This window comes from Balaenoptera physalus, assembly GCF_965194825.1.
Source record: "Balaenoptera physalus genome assembly, chromosome: X".
Lineage (NCBI taxonomy): Eukaryota > Metazoa > Chordata > Mammalia > Artiodactyla > Balaenopteridae > Balaenoptera > Balaenoptera physalus.
The window spans coordinates 69,845,294-69,864,020 of NC_138903.1; positions in this window are offsets into that span (position 1 = coordinate 69,845,294).

Below are 18,727 nucleotides of genomic sequence, written 5' to 3' on the forward strand. Positions count from 1 at the left end.
GCCATTTTGCTATCTAAGCATAGCCACAATGCTTGCAGAAGAATATGTCTCAGTAGTTAATAATTTTAAGGGAATAAAAGAAGGTAAAAACAGCTATTACCAGGCCAGGGAGATAACGTAACCATATCGGATACAATATATCAGTTGTAAAGACACCCAGTTCTGTTTCAAAGGTAAAGATTAGCCCAAAGCACATTCTTGAGCTGTTTTGCAGAATTCAAACCCCCTCGAGCACTCAACCACCAGATTAACTGGAAATTAAGGAATGGTAATGCTGACCTTTTCTGACCCTTGTGACTTCAATCAACTAGAGCCTGGACACTGTCAACCTTTGCCTCAATTCTGTGCTGAATTCTCCTTTGCTTAAGCCCCTCCATGAATATGCATACACTCTTAGCTTAAAATTTCCCCAATTATGTCGTTCAGGGAGACACTGCTTTGGGAAATATCCCAGGTGTTCTCCTTACCTGCTGCAAGTAATAAACCCTTCCTTCTCCCACTCTTTGGCTTGATTGTGTCTTTTGGCTAAACACCCACCAAGAGGCAAATCCAGATTTTAGATAACAGTCCAAATTTCCAGATACTCTGGGGTGGTGGTGGGGCCCACAAGTTTTGCTGGGTGTACATACCAGTTATGGGTTGTAGTCCCGTGCCTGTGACTCTCCCAGGTTGCAATTGCACAGGTGGCTCTACTGGTTTGTGGTCTCAGGGGTTGACCTGCCTGCTTAGCTCTGGATCCTCTGGGCATTGTCCTAGTGGGAGTTCTCTGTGGTAACCCTGTCCCTATAGTGGCCTTCTGCCAGTGTTGTGTGCCTGGAGCCATTTGTGGCTCTATCCTTTGAGATCTAAGATGAGATGGCCACACCCCTGGGCTTTGAAAGCTGCACCTGGGATAATTGAGGAGGCTGGAGCTGGAATTTAAGGAGCAGAAGTCACAATGTAAGGTGGCACCTGGCAGAGACAGCCCATTCTTTGAAATCATTCTGCCCTGCAGGCCCTTGCACTATGGATCTGCGGTAGAAGGGGTAGTCCCAAAGATCTCTGAAATGCCCTAAAATAGGTCATTTTTCCATTGTCTTGGACAATAGGTCCTGGATTCTGTTTAGAAAGCCAGTCAATCTCTGCATTGTCTTGATGAATAGCTCCTAATTTCCACTGAAATGATCAATCCATACCAATCTCTTCATCAAATTTGGCACACCACTTGTGTTCTCTCTGAACAAGTTTTCTTATTTCTTTCAACATGAATAGCTCGAGAATTTTCCAAATTTTTAAAGTCAACTTCCTTTTTGATTAACAATTCCACCTTCAAATCATTTCTCTCTTCTCAAATTATAATATAAGCATTCAAGAGAAACCAGACCCCTCCTTCAACACGTTGCTTATAAATTTCTTCAGTCAAATAGTCAATTTTACTGATCACAATTTCTACTTTCCACAACACACTAGGACATGAACACAATTCAGCCAATCTCTTTGCCACTTTATAACAAGGATTGCCTTTTCTCCAGCTTCCAATAACATATTATTCATTTTCATCTGAGACCTCATCAGAATGGCCTTTACTATCCATATTTCTGTTGCAGGAAGAGGGACCCCTTCCAGGGCCCGAGAGTGGGCTCTTGTCTAGCACTCAAAAATGAATTGTATGAGGATACACACATGCCGACAAAGCAAGAGACTTTATTGGGAAGCGGTGTCCAGGCGGAGAGCAGCAGGGTAAGGGAACCCAGGAGAACTGCTCTGCCATGTGGCTTGCAGTCTCGGGTTTTATGGTAATGGGTTAGTTTCTGGGCTGTCTCTGGCCAATCATCCTGACCCAGGGTCCTTCTTGGTGGCACGTGCATCACTCAGCCAAGAGAGATTCCAGTGAGAAGGATTCTGGGAGGTATGGACATATGGACTCGTGTCTGGAACCAATCTCCTGCAGATATCAAGGAATGACTATACCTCAAAATTCTTCTAGCCTCTGCCCATTGCCTAGTTCGAAAGCCACTTCCACATTTGTAGGCATTTGTTACAGCAGCAACCCCACTTCTTGATACCAATTTTCTGTCTTAGCCTGTTCAGGTTGCTATAGCAAAATACCACAGACTTAGTAGTTTATAATAAATAGAAATTTATTTCTTACAGTTCTGGAGGCTAGGAAGCCCATGACCAAGGTATTAGCATGGTTGCATCCTGGTGAGAGCTGTAAACAAAAAATTTTGCCCACCATTCCAGTTCTACAAGGATCAAGTCATTAGTCACTGCAGTTGCCCACTGAGGGTGTATCCTGAGGGGAATTCAGGATGGAAGAAACAGGATGAAGCATTGTGTGCTTTTGGATATATGGACCCCTAGATAGTTAAGATGCATGTCTAGGGAAGCAATTCAATGACCCCAGATTCTTGCATCTTCCCATACATAGAAAAGCAATAAAATTATTAACTGAGATATCTGATCCTTGTGACTAGCAGTAATATTTTACCAAGATGTATGTTTGACTACATGCATTTCCCAGCCAAAAAAAAAAAAAATTATATGTATACTAGCTCCTCCCCTAGTTATTTGGAGTGGTTCCTCAGAACTATCTGAGAGACTTTCTCCCAAGCTACAGTCTTCAGTAAGTCCCCAAATAAAGCTGAAACTTACAGCTCTCATGTTGTGCTTTTTTTTTTTCCCGGTTGACAATTTTGAAGATCACAAAGGGACCCGGAGAAGACTTCTCACTTTCGCCTGAACTCTCCGAGGACTCAGAGCCTTGCTACTAGCAAAGAGTCCTTGTGCCTGTCCACCTCCTCAGTGAGTTTGGACAAATATGGGTAAAACTCTCCCGGTCTTGGATCTCCCAATTATTGGTTAATGATTCTGAGCTTTATTTGGTGATAAATAAAAAGGTAACTGACTCCTCAGTTGAGAGACACTGAGGAGGATTTGCTCAGTTGAGAGATACTGGAAAGATTTGCTCGGATAAAAGACATTGAATGGTTTCGACTAGGTAAGAGGTTGGCTTAGTGTCTTTCCTCAATTTGGCTACCTTAACAGAATTCGCTGAAATAAAAGTGGAGATACCATATGAGAGCTCTCTGCTCCAAAGAAAAGGGACACAGCTCCTCCTGGCCAGTTACAGATTTTTCAGGCAACTGAGAAATATACAGGAGTGCTGGAAGTGAGTCCTCATACTGTGCAGCAGTCCCATAGGGAAACCTACTCATTAATTTAAAACTTACCTGTTCAGGGTTTCCCTAGTGGTGCAGTGGTTAAGAATCCACCTGCCAATGCAGGGGACACAGGTTGGAGTCCTGGTCCAGGAAGATCCCACATGTCACAGAGCAGCTATTCCCGTGCACCACAACTACTGAGCTTGAGCCCTAGAGCCTGTGAGCCACAACTACTGAGCCCGTGTGCCACAGCTACTGAAGCCCTCGCACCTACAGCCCATGCTCCACAACAAGAGAAGCCACCACAACGAGAAGCCTGTACACCGCAATGAAAGACTGGCCCCCGCTCGCTGCAACTAGAGAAAGCCGGCGCACAGCAACAAAGACCCAAAGCAGCCAAAATAAATAAATAATAAATAAATAAATTTATTTTTTAAAAAAACAAACAACTTAGCCATTCAGGGATGTACAATATAAGAGTTGGCCACTCAGTACTTCGAGCACCAATGGTGATTTTAGACTGCTGGAGAGGGAAGCTGAGACGCATAAAAGAGCTGAAATGACTCTAGGGTGACACCTAGAGGAGTTAAGCTCACAAACCGCACACTGGGACAATTTTATGAGCAATTTTATTCCAACAATTTTATGAGCAATTTTATTCCAACAAACAGACGTTAAAATGGGGAATAGAGTTTCTCAAACAGAGAAATGAGGGGCGCTAGATAACCTCTGACTAATGCCCCAGCCGGGTTTATGTATGAACAGAACTTATACTTGCAAGTACTTACTTAATTGGGAATTAAAGGAAGTCCTGTCCTGAAATGGCCAAGATAGGGCTCTTTTGACATTCCAAAACTCTTTGTGTGTGTGTGTGTGTGTGTGTGTGCGCGCGCGCGCGCGCGCACAGTTAAAGAAAGCCGGAAGAAGGTAAGAATTCTTACCATGTCAGTCAGTCTCCTGGAACTCTGCCCGCAGGGTCTGTTGGGAACAAGAGTGTTAAGAGTTTTTCATCTTTTCTAAAATTAGATTAGTGGGAGAAAATATTTGTAGGGCTAGCTCCTTGGGCTCAGCAATTCTTGGTTTGAAATTTGGTAGAGTACTCTAGGTTCGTTGATCCTTTTCCTCCCAGAAGAGGTCACTGTTTTTCTTTGTATCTATCTTTTGTGTCCTTTGTCATGAGGAGGAAAACCACTGGTCTGATTAGGTTTTCCTTTTGTCTTGTTATGTGTCCTGAGAACACGACTTATTGACCAGTGAGAATATTCTCTGGTCTCCACCATCTGAGAGGCACACATACTGGCATGCATTTAGTGGTCAGTTGAATAGACTGGGATTCCAAGCTGAGCATTCTTTGTCTGACAGTGTCACTTCTGAGGGGAGTTTGTCATAAGGGCTCTCAATGTATAAGAGGCCTTTATCATCTCAACCTTTGTTGTTTCTGCTGTAAAATGAAAGTCTTTTTCTTAGACTATCCTTGGGAGTGAACTTTCTGCATCTTGTGAGGGCTGCATCCTTTGCACTTTCTTGTGGGACACCACTTACATCCTTGGTTAAGCTATAAAAAGGCTTACTGGTTTGAGTTGCTATTGAGATCCTATTGGTCAATGGCCAAAGAATTGATCCTTTGAATTGCAAAGACTTCTAAATCATTAAAATTTTAGAGAGTGCTCATCTTAAACAATTGTACCTATTTAATTGGTATGCAAAAGCTCCAAAAGCCTTCAATATTCCAAAATAATTTCATTAAAGGATTTGTTATAGAAGGCTAATGAAAGCTTAAAGATATAAAAAGTACCTAAAACAAAAGACAATAAGACTGACATAGCTCTTACTGCTCCACTCTATCCTCCTTTATCTGAGTGCTTATTCTAGTAATCCTCTGTCTGGATTGCCTTTCCACGCTGAAGAGACTATTAAACAGTTACCTTTAGAAACAGGACCACCTGAGTCTGGTCCTCTTCAGGTCAAAGGCCAAACTGAGGGCCATAATTAAATAATTTCTCAATCTCATATGTTTTCGCCAATGGATTTCCAAGATAAGAGGCCACTGATCTTACTAAACTTGTGACCATAGCTAATCTTCAGAGCTAGATAGGCATTTTTTGGTCCTCTCCCTTAAACTAAATGTACCCAGAGGGAAAGAAAAACATTCTGACATAGGTGGATTGGTATGTCAGTCCTTCAATATCATTTAGGTGGTCACCCAACTCTTTGTGGAATTAAAAACAGCTGTCCTTGATTTTACAAATCTAGTATTTATAGGACCAAAGATGTGTCTTAAGAAACAATGTGTGTCTACATGTGTGTGTGTGTGTGTTGTAGATGTGTGGTATTGCCAAAATTAATTTGTAAAAGAGCTTTATTTAGTTGGCTTAAAGAAAATTGAGTGCTTCTATAAATTCTCAGAAATATAAAAGAAATTGATAGATGAAAGGATAAAGAAGATGTGGCACATATATGCAATAGAATATTATTCAGCCATAAAAAGAAACGAAACTGAGTTATTTGTAGTGAGGTGGATGGACCTAGAGACTGTCATACAAAGTGAAGTAAGTCAGAAAGGGAAAAACAAATACCGTATGCTAACACATATTTATGGAATCTAAAAAAATGGTTCTGAAGAACCTAGGGGCAGGGCAGGAATAAAGACACAGACGTAGAGAATGGACTTGAAGACACGGAGAGAGGGAAGGGTAAGCTGGGACGAAGTGAGAGAGTGGCATGGACATATATACACTACCAAATATAAAATAGATAGCTAGTTGGAAGCAGCTGCATAGCACAGGGAGATCAGCCCAGTGCTTTGTGACCACCTAGAGGGGTGGGAGAGGGAGGGTGGGAGGGAGAAGCAAGAGGGACGAGATATGGGGATATATGTATACGTATAGCTGATTCACTTTGTTATACAACAGAAACTGACACAACATTGTAAAGCAATTATACTCCGATAAAGATGTTTAAAAAAATTAGATGAATTTAAAGTTCATGTTATCTAGGAAATACACAGTATTAAATTAACACTTGGTATTAAATTAGTTTAAATTTCTTGGTTTAATACAGACAAGTCTTTAGAGTCATCAACATTAAGTATAATACTTTTATTGTGCCTAGCTTTACTAGAAGTCAAATAAGATCTTATATTTGTTGCAAAATTCGTCAGCAAGAGAAACGACTTGATATGATGAAATGCTTATAAGTAAATTAAAAATGTATTAAGAGATTTTAGGTGAACTCTTTAAGAATAATTATGTTTTATGGTATGTCTACTTAAAAATACTTACACCAGGGCTTCCCTGGTGGTGCAGTGGTTGAGAATCTGTCTGCTAATGCAGGGGACATTGGTTTGAGCCCTGGTCTGGGAAGATCCCACATGCCGCGTAGCAACTAGGCCCGTGAGCCACAACTACTGAGCCTGCACGTCTGGAGCCTGTGCTCCACAACAAGAGAGGCCACGATAGTGAGAGGCCCGCACTCCACAATGAAGAGTGGCCCCCTCTTGCCACAATTAGAGAAAGCCCTCGCACAGAAACGAAGACCCAACACAACCAAAAAAAAAATTAATTAATTAAAAAAAAAAGAATAGCTCTTAAAAAAAAAAATACTTACACCAAATCTTTTTGATAACTTGAAACTTTAGAGTTTTGCTAAATTAAGTTAAATGATGAAAGTTTATTGAATAACTAGGTAATTATCATATAAATGCGATTCTGAAGCATTAATTACTGAACACAGGTTTCCTTTTACAGAGAAACTAAAGATATTTAGGACTAGATATCTAAAGATATTTAATAAATATGTTTGGTGCTACACTAAGACATTTTCTATAAGAAAGCATGTTTTTAAAAAAATTATAAATAGTATTTAGAAGTTTGCCAACCTACAGAATGCTAATATAAAAAACAGTTCATAATTGCTTACTTCTTAGTTTTTGCTAGAAATTAAGGCTTTTAAGAGTTGAGAATTGTAATTAAAATACGTAATTAAAATCATAAATATTAATAAGGAAAACATTTGTATGTAAAGAAAAAGAAGGTATAAAGAATGGAAACACAGGTAAGGGAAGAGAAAGTAATTTTGTCCTAAAGAAAGGTTAAAAAGAGGGAGAGAGAAAAAGGGGAAACAGGACAAAATCTAAAGGTAAAAAAAAAGTGAGTTATAGAAGGTTTGTGGGTAAGAAACCCTGAGAAAAATGTTCTCTACATGATCAGGACTGGCTAAGATTAGAACAATTTTAACTGAGTAAATGAATTTTAGTATTTAAGGTAAGATGGTGCAAAATCTGAATTTGGTTTTCTCTGTTAAGAGAACAAAGTTTTCATTAGTTATCTTTTTATAGCACAGGGAACTCCACTTCGCTGTACAGTAGAAAGGAACACAACATTGTAAAACAACTATACCCCAATTAAAAAAAAAAAGAGAGAACAAAGTTTCTTTTTTTTAATTTTTAAAAATTAATTAATTAATTTCTTTTTGGCTGCATTGGGTCTTCATTGCTGCCTGCGGGCTTTCTCTAGTTGCGGCAAGTGGGGGCTACTCTTTGTTGTGGTGCGCAGTCTTCTCATTGCAGTGGCTTCTTTTGTTGCGGAGCACGGGCTCTAGGCGTGAGGGCTTCAGTAGTTATGGCTCACGGGCTCTAGAGCACAGGCTCAGTAGTTGTGGCGCACGGGCTTAGTTGCTCCGCAACACGTGGAATCTTCCCGGACCAGGGCTCAAACCCGTGTCCTTTGCACTGGCAGGCGGATTCTTAACCACTTCGCCACCAGGGAAGTCCAAGAACAAAGTTTTAATGGAATATTGATATGCTCTTGACAACAGATTTTAAAGTGTCTTTACCTTTTAAGTTATGTGTTGTAACATTCTGTATTTGCCTTTAAAATCTTTTGTCACTTTACTTGGGTGGATAACTAAGTATTGGTTCACAGTGAACTATGATCCTATTTGACCAAGTGTTTCTAAACTTTGATATCTTTGATTATCTTTCCAAATCAAATTCTAAGTGAAGTTCTTTTGACCTCTAGCTAACTTTGGGATGCTACAGAGGGCCCTGGAAACATCTCAAAGAGAGATACTAAACTAATTAGGCTTACTTGTTTTGTCAAATTACATGGGAAATGTTAAATGAATGATGATAAACCTTCTTAGGTTATGTTGTATAGATAAATGTCATTAATATAAATGTTCTAGAAATTATATGAAATTTCTAAAATTTAAATGTGTCCTGATATAATGTCATCAGTCATAATTCTAGTTATTATTTTAATATTGTGTCACAAAAATTACCGAATTTCTTTGGCAATTGCATTGTCATCAGATCTTTAATGGTGTGTTTTTAAGTATTTTGTTATTTATAGACAGTTATTGTTTTACCTCTGATGCTTTTACAAAAATTCTTAATCTTCAAAAACATTCAAGAAAGGACTCTTTGACAAGAACAGATTTCTGATAACTTTTGGATCATACCACTGAACTGGGTAAGAAATTAAAGAATTCTAATGAAAAATCTGATGGCAAGTCCTTGGTGTGGCTTTCCCGGCCTTGTGAGGCATTTTAAAAGTTCAGTCTGAGATTCCTTATGAGAAGTTCCAGCACAGCCAATTCAAAAGAGCCTATATGATCAATTACATTTATAAAAATTATCAGACCAAGTTTATTGAAACCAGACGTTTTGAAAACAAAATAGTCTTAATTTGGCTACATTTGGTAGAAATGAGGGTAACTTTAGAGAGAAAAAGTACTTATGTTTCAGTAGATACTAAGTTCTAGTGTTGTTAATTTCTTTGAAATTTTTTATTTACTTCCTAAGACTCACTTCTAAGATGGCTCTATGTTGCCATGTTACATTATTGTAAAGTTTAATTGAATTATTAAAAGAACATTCTATGTTTCTGAAGCTTATCACAGTAAACTATTTTTTGGATGAAGATCAGGTGCCCCATGTCCTGCAACAAGGAGATTATGCATACTGGAAAAGACATCATTTAAAGTGCTCTCTCCAACCTAGATTGAAGGACAATTATCAGGTATTCTTGACTAGGTCATGCACAGCAAACATGAAGGGAATTGAGTCTTGCATTCATATTTCCCACTTAAAAGGGCCCCTGCACTGTACTTGTCTATAGAGAGGACTGCTGACCTCAAAATAACCTTAAAACAATGGTCCAACAGAGGAGAAATTATACCCACCCTAGGAGGAGAGGAAGACAACATCAGAAGCAGACAGCTATCCCAAGATTCCAGACATGACCTATATAATTATTTATAGTATTTTTTGATATTTTGGACGATTGCACATGAATCAAATGTTTTTCTATCATGGGCACAATCCTATGCAAATTTTAGAAATTAATCCAATTGTTGGGTTTATGGTCAATTACCTACATCCAGCACTTTGGTGTTACCTTGGTGGATTTCTACTCTCAAAGGCTGTAACTGAATGGCACTTAGGAAGTTTTTTCTAGAAGAAAGAAGTTACAGTTCTGTTCAGGCAACTATTGATATTACTAGATGGGATCCCCCCCTCACCTGGCTAAACAATCATACTTTCTTTGACCATGGCCATATATATGAATTTTCTTTAAAGATTACTCAAGCTCAAGAATATAACTTCCTGATTATGGAAGGACTGTCTCTCAGTTATGAGATGGATTTATATGGCTAAAACCATGTTATGGTTATTTAAGCCTCCCCCCCCACATGTTGGGAATAATTAAATCATACTAAAGATAATCAGTCCATTAACACTAGAAAATTAGGCTGAGTGCCTTATGAACAATGCCAGTATAGTTGATTTACAATATTGTGTTAGTTTCAGGTGTAGAGCAAAGTAATTGTTATATATATAGATATATTTTTCACATTATTTTCCATTATAGGTTATTACAAGACATTGAATATAGTTCCTTGTGCTACATAGTAAATCCTTGTTGCTTATCTATTTCATGTATAACAGTTTGTATCTGTTAATATCATACTCCTAATTTACACCCCCTTTCCTCTTTGGTAACCATAAGTTTGTTTTCTATATCTGTGAGTCTGTTTCTGTTTTGTATATAGATTCATTTGTATTATTTTTTAGATTCCACATATAAGTGATATCATATAACACTTGTCTTTGTCTGACTTACTTGACTTAGAATGTATTCTCTAGGTCCATCCAGGTTGCTGCAAATGGCAATATTTCATTCTTTTTTACGGCAGAGAAATATTCTATTGTATGATCGTCTTAAGCCAATTGTCTGTTAATGGGCACTTGGGTTATTTCTGTGTCTTGGCCATTGTAAATTGTGCTACTATGAACATTGGAGTGCATGTATCTTTTCAAATTAGAGTTTTCATCTTTTTTGGATATATGACCAGGAGTGGGATTGCTGAATCTTATAGTAGCTCTATTTTTAGTTTTTTAAGGAATCTCCATACTGCTTTCCATAGTGGTTGCACCAATTTACATTCCCACCACCAGGGTAGGAGGGTTCCCTTTTCTCCACACTTTTTCCAGCATTTATTATTTGTAGACTTTTTTGATGATATCTATTCTGATAAGTGTGAGGTGATACCTCATTGTGGTTTTGATTTGCATTTCTCTAATAATTAGGGATGTTGAGCACCTTTTCACATGCCTGTTGACCATCTGTATGTCTTCTCTGGAGAAATGTCTATTTAGGTCTTATGTTCATTTTTTGATTGGTATGTTTTTTTGATATTGAGTTGTGTGAGCTGTTTGCATATTTTGGATATTAACCCCTTGTTGGTTACATTGTTTGCAGATATTTTCTCCCTTTTTGTAGGTTGTCTTTTCATTTTGTTTATGGTTTCCTTTGCTGTGCAAAATCTTTTAATTTTAATTAGGTCTCATTTGTTTTTTGCTTTTTTTTCCTCTTGCCTTGGGAGACTGATCTAAGAAAGCATTGCTATGATTTATGTCTGAGAATGTTTTGCCTATGTTCTCTAGGAGTTTTATGGTGTCATGTCTTATATTTAGTTCTTTAAACTGTTTTGAGTTTATTTTTTGTATATGGTGTGACAGAGTGTTCTAACTTCATTGATTTACATGTAGTTGTCCACCTTTCCCAACACCACTTGTTACAGATTATCTTTTCTCCATTGTATATCATTGCCTTTAAAGAAAGGGATTGGTATGGGACAGACTGTGTCAGATGACTGGGGATATACTGGGCACACCTGATGGAAGTTCTTGGCTTAAATATTTACTTATGACCTTACAAGTGCTACTAGCTCTATTACTTATACACTGTCTATTTTATAAGATTATTGTTTCTTACATTACCCATTGTGCATATAAGTCTCTGACAAAAGTAATGATGGCTGAATGTATATATGATGAGCATATATATGAATGTATATATGATGGTGAACATATATAGTTCTATATATAATTAATTGTAATAGTGCAATTCTAGATATGGAAGAATCAACAAGGGGAAAGTTTCTGGATAACAATAAACTTGTAAGAGAGATGATCCAGATACTTTTTAAGTTATTAACAGGGCTTAATCCAGAAATAGCCCATTGTGTGGCCTATCAAATTAATCCTCATCTGACCTAGGAATGAGCTTTCTTAGCACCATGGGACAAATTAGTCATGAAATGCCTCCCAAATTTCGGTCAAATTTATCACAAACAGGGGGCACTGTAAACAAAAATGTTACCTGCCATTTCAGTTCTACAAGGACCATATCATTAGCCACTGCGGTCATCCACCAACAGTGTACCTTGAAGGAAATTCAGGATGGAAAAAATAGGATGAAGCATTCTGTGCTTTTGGATATACAGACCCCTAAATAGCTAAGATGCATATCTACAGAAGCATTTCGATGACTCCAGATTCTTGCATCTTCCCATACATGGAAAAGCACTAAAATCATTAACTGAGATATCTGATCTTCATTCCTAGCCATGAAATTTTACCAAGATGTATTGCTGACCACAGGTATTTCACAGCCAAAAGAAACTTCTCTATATACTGGCTCTTCCCTTACCTCTTTGAAGCAGTTCCTCAGAGCTATCTCCCATCTATAGTCTTCAGTATGTCCCCCAATAAAACTGAATCTTACAGCTCTCACGTCGTGCATTTTTTCAGTCAATGGAATTCTCTTTCTGGTTCATAGATAGGGCGTTCTTGCTGTGTTCTCACATGGTGGAAGGGAAAGGGATCTCTCTGATGCCTCTTTTATAAAGACACTAATCACACGCATAAGGGCTCCATTCTTATGACCTGATTACCTTCCAAAGGCCCCACCTCCTAATATCATCATATTGGACATTAGGATTTCAACATACGAATTTTGGGAGGATACAAACTTTCAGACCATAGCATCCTCCACTTTTCTTTATAGCTCTAAAAATCTATCTCTAAATACAAAAATGAAATCAAGTAAATGTGTTCCTGAATTCCTGAAACTTTAAACACCTTTGGATTGTGTATCCTCATGCTTATGTTACTCTAAAAGCTCTTTAAAATAGGATGCCATATTCAGTGAGTTCAAAATTAACATGTAGTATGGGCAGTATGCAGTTGATGCTACGCCCATACCTTTAAGCCTTGGAAAAAATAACATTCCAAAGACAAGCCTACACCACATTCTGTGTTCCTGCCTAGAACAGAGCCAAAGCAAGTGATACGAACACTCTGTGTTGAGAACAGAGGCCTCATTCGACTATAAAATGTCATTGGGGATTCTTTGCTCTACCTTCTTGACGTTCCCAATGCAAGCCTCTTCCTAGCTGGTCCCTGGGATTAGTCAAGTGGGCAGAGGCAGGACTACTTCTTTCCAAAGACAGAATGAACAAGCCCATCAGGCCTCAGGGGCTTGCAGCTAAAGGAAGCAGACCCTTTCACTTTTGGCGAGAGGGCAACTCAGGCTTCTCTGTCCCTCTGGTTCTTTGAAACCTGGGTAAAGCTGTGTTGTGTTATTCTACTTTCCTGGGAAACCTACCCAACTTTCCAGCCAAGCTCCTATTTTTAAATCACCCAAGCTATATCTCCACTGGACATCCCTGGATATGACTTAGCTCTGTATGTCTGGACTTAAAGGGTTAAGCTCACACTTTTCTCTCTTAGAATTACACCTCTCACACCACCCCTACAGGAAATAGCATGTGCCAATAAATGGACTCAACCTTTTTCAAAAAACAAAACTAACATGTAGAATAAATGTGTAAGTACACAGAATTTAATGAATATTTTGATGTTTCAAACACAGTAAAGATTTCTTTTTTTCTGTTTGGATACTTCAAAACCAATTGTCTCTAAAAGTTATTAATTTTTAAGTCATATAGTATGTATTAATTTCAAATTTACTCATCAGTGAAAACAAATCAATCCGTAACTGTGCCTTGTCAAACAAATGACTGAAAATATTTTAAAATTGAATGCCGAACATTAATAGAACATTGTCTTTATGCACATTTAAGCAAATGTGTTGTAGGTATAAACACTTGTAAAGAGGTAAGACTATTTGAGAATAAGTAATACTGTTAGCATGTATCTCATGGAAAATCTGTGGACTATCAGAACACTTTTATACTTTTAGTAAGAGTAATTTCAATCTTTATTTCTTTTCCATTTGTCTCCTGCATAACAATTTATTAAGTGTTTAAGCAAATGATGTAAAAAGGCAAAACAACGCTACTGCAGCTTCGTGGATGCACCATAGGATGAATAAATTCTGGTGTCAAAGTACGTTATAATGAAGAGATATCACATTGAGTGTTTCAAAGCATATTATCTATACTAGCACCAAACATGTGGAAACTGAAATAAAATACACAGTAATATACACTTTCACTCCAAAAAATTAAAAGTAGATATCAATCTAATAAAACATGTACAGGATCTGTATGCTGAAAAGAACAAAATGCTGATGAAATAAATCAAAGAAGATAAATGGAGAGGCATATTGTGTTCATAGACTGGAAGACTCAGCATAGTAAAGATGTCAATTCTCCCCAATGTAACCTGTAGGTTTAACGTAATGCCCATTAAAATCCAAGCAAATTTTGGTAGACGTTGAGAAGCTTATTCTAAAATTTATGCAAAAAGGCAAAGGAATTAGAATAGCCAAAATAATTTTGAAAAGTAGAATACAATGGGAATAATCACTCTATCTTATGTTAAGAATTTCTTATATTGCTACAGTAATCAACAGAGTGTGATATTGTGGAGGGGTAGACATATTGATCAATGTAACAAAAGAGAGAACCGAGGACTAGAACTAAAAAGATATGCCCAGTCGATTTTTTATTTTACAAAGGTGCAAAGCAATTTAATGTAGGAAGGATAGTCTTTTCAACAAGTGGTGATGGAATAATTGGACACAATAGGCAAAAAAAAAAAGAACCTTGACTTCAACCTCACATCTCATACAAAAATTAGCCTATAATGTTTCACCGACTTAATTATAAAATGTTAAACTATAAAACTTTTACAAAAACTGGGACACATTTTTCAGGATCTAGGGCCATGCAGAGTTCTTAGACTTGATATCAAATGGATGATCCATAAAAGGTAAAATTGATAAGTTGGACTTCATCAAACTTTATAACTTTTGCTCTGTGAAAGACTTTGTTAATGGGGTGAAAAGATAAGCTATAGACTGGGAGAAAAATGTTTGCAAACCATATATTCATAAAAGTTCTTGTTTTTAGAACATTTAAAGAACTATATAAAGACTCAAATGCTTAAAAAAAAACAATCTAATTAGAAATGGGCAAGACATGAAGAGACATCTCATAGGAGAACATACAAAATTGAAAATAAGCACATGAAGAGTTGTTCAACATCATTAGCTAGAAGAGAATTGTGAATTAAAACTACAATGAAATATCACTGAACTCATATCAGGGTGGCTTTGAAAAAAGAGTGACAACACCAAATTGTTGGAAGGATGTGGACAAACTGGATAACCCATACTTTATGGACGGTGAATGTAAGATGGTATAACCACTCTGAAAAATAATTTGTCAGTTTCTTAAAAAATTAAACGTGCAACCACCATACAACTCAGCAATCACACTTTTGAACATTTGTCCCAGAGAAATAAAAGCCTATGTTCACACAAAAATATGTATATGAATATTTATAGCAGCTTTGCTCATAATATACAAAAGGTGGAAAAACATAAAAATGAATGTCTTATTTTTTAAATTTCTATTCAATTTATTTAAACTAAACTAAAAAGAAAAGTTTAGCCATTTCTCCCATCTCCCCCATCACCCCCCCGCAACCTCTTAAAACCACTAATCTGTTCTCTGTATCTATGTACTTGCTTTTTTTTTAGTTTATTTTTTTTTAATTTCACATTTAAGAGAGATCATATGGTATTTCTTTTTCTCTGTATGACTTAGCTCACTTAGAATAATGTCCTCCTTGTTTATCCATGTTGTTACAAACGACAGGATTTCCTTCTTTTCTATGACTGAATAATATTCCACTGTATGTATATGTGTGTGTGTGTGTGTGTGTGTGTGTGTGTGTGTGTGAATATATATATATATATATATATCACATCTTTTTTATCCATTCATCCATCAGTGGACACTTAAGTTGTTTCCATATTTTGGCTATTATAAATAATGCTGCAATGGACAAGTAGGTGCATATATATTTTTGAATTAGTGTTTTAGATTTTTTCAGATAAATACCCAGAAGTGGAATTACTGGATCATATGGTAGTTCTATTTTCAACATTTGGAGGAAGCTTCATCCTGTTTTTCATAGAGATTGCACCAATTTATATTCCCACCAACAGTGTACTAGGGTTTTCTTTTCTCCACATCCTCCCCAAACTTTTTTTTTTTTTTTGTCCTTTTGATAGTTGCCATTCTCACAAGTATTAGGTGATATCTCATGGTTTTGATTTGCGTTTCCCTGATGATTAAGGATGTTGACCATCTTTTCATGTGTCTGTTGACAACCTGTATGTCTTCTTGGAAAAAATGTCTACTCAGATCCTCTGTCCATTTTTTAATTGGATTGTTGTTTTTTTGATATTGAGTTGAATGAGTTTTTAACATATTTTGCATGTTAACCTCTTATCAGATATATCCTTTGTAAATATTTTTGAAAATTCAGTAAGTTGCTATTTTGTTTAGTTGATAATTTCCTTTGCTTTGCAAAAGCCTTTTAGTTTGATGTAGTCCATTTATATTTGCTATTGTTGCTCTTGCCAGAGGAGATAGATCCGAAAAAACAAAAAAATAATGACTGATGTTAAAGAGTGTCCTGCTTACGTTCCTTTTTAGAAGTTTAAGGTTTCAGGCCTTACATTTAAGTCTTTATATTTAAGTAATATGATTATAAAAATCATTTATGTGGTCTTTGTTGTTCCATACAAATTTTAGGAATATTTGTTCCAGATCCTTGAAATGTGCAATTAGTATATATATATTTTTTAACATCTTTATTGGAGTATAATTGCTTTACATTTTTGTGTTAGTTTCTGCTGTATTACAAAGTGAATCAGCTATACGTATACATATATCCCCTCCCTCTTGTGTCTCCCTCCCACCCTCCCTATCCCACCCCTCTAGGTGGTCACAAAGCACCAAGCTGATCTCCCTGTGCTATGAAGCTGCTTCCCACTAGCTATCTATTTTACATTTGGTAGTGTATATATGGCCATGCAGCTCTCTCACTTTACCCCAGCTTACACTTCCCCCCACCCCATGTCCTCAAGTCCATTCTCTATGTCTGCATCTTTATTCCTGTCCTGCCCCTAAGTTCTTCAGACCATTTTTATTTTTTTAGATTCCATATATATTGCACTGAATCTGTAGATTGATTTTGGTAGTATGAACATTTTAACAATATTAATTCTTCCAATCCATGATATGGTATATCTTTCTATTTATTTGCATTGTCTTCAATTTCTTTCATCAATGTCTTATAGTTTTTGAGTACAGGTCTTTTAACTCCTTGGTTAGATGTATTCTGAGATATTTTATCCATTTTGATGCAATAGTGAATGAAATTATTTTACTAATTTCTCTTTCTGATAGTTTGTTGTTAGTGTATAGAAACACAACAGATTTTTGTGTATTAATATTGTACCCTTTGACTTTACTGAGTTCTTAATTAATTATAAAAGGTTTTTTTTGCTGGAGTCTTTGGGGTTTTGTATATATAGTATCATGTAATTTGCAAATAGTGACAGTTTTGCTTCTTCCTGTCCAAATTGGATGCATTTATCTCTTTCTTTTGTCTGATTACTGAGGCTACAACCTCCAATACTATTTTGAATAAAAGTGGCAAGAGTGAGCATCCTTGTCTTGTTCCTGATCTTAGAGGAAAAGTCTTTGGCTTTTCACCATTGAGTGTTATATTAGCTGTGGGTTTGTCATATATGGCTTTTATTATGTTTGAGTATGTTCCCTCTATACTCATCTTGCTCAGGTTTTTCTTTTTTTTTATCTTAAATAGATGTAGAGTTTTATCAAATGCTCTTTCTACATCAGTTGAGATGATTACATGATTTTACTGAAATTGAAATATAGTTAATTTACAATGATGTGTTAGTTTCAGGTGTGCAGCAAAGGGATTCAGTTCTACATATATACATATATATATATTATTTTTCAGATTCTTTTCCCTTATAGGTTATTAAAAAATATTGAGTATAGTTCCATGCACTATACAGTAGGTCCTTGCTGGTTTTCAATTTTATATGTAGTAGTGTGTATATGTTAATCCCAAACTCCTAATTTATTCCTCCCCTTTCCTCTTTGGTAACCATAAGTTTGTTTTCTAAGTCTGTGTGTCTATTTCTGTTTTATATTTAAGATCTTTTGTATCATTTTTTTAAGATTCCACATAAAAGTGATATCATATGATATTTGTCTATGTCTGGCTTACTTAGTATGAAAATCTCTAGGTCCATCCATGTTGCTGTCAATGGCATTATTTCATTCTTTTTTATGACTGAGTAATATTCCATTGTATATATATATACCACATCTTCTTTATCCATTCATCTGTTGAGGGACATTTAGGTTGCTTCCTTGTCTTGGCTATTGTAAATAGTGCTGCAATGAATACTGGAGTGCATGTCTCTTTCAAATTATGTTTTTCTCCATATATAGGCCCAGGAGTGGGATTGCAGGATTACAGTAAGTCCCCTACATATAACGAGTTCTTTTCTGAGAGCGTATTTGTAAATCCAACTTGATTGTAAGTCCAACAAAGTTAGCCTAGGTACCCAACTAACACAATCAGCTATATAGTACTGTACTGTAATAGGCTTATAATAATTTTCACACAAATAATACATAAAAAACAGACACAAAAAATAAAGAAAACAGTTTTAATCTTACAGTACAGTACGTAGAAAAGTACAGAGGTACCAGCTACATCACTGCTGCTTTAACCCTTGCTTCGGGACATCCTGGGCTTGAAATAAAGATACTGTTCTACTGTACTCTATACAGTACTGTACAGTAAAGTACACAAAAGCACAACCACTTGTAGAGGGTACACACACATGACAATGTAAGCCAGATATATGAACTAGCTTATGTGATTTGACATGTGAACGCAGGTTCACATCTTTGAAAGTTTGCAACTTGAAGGT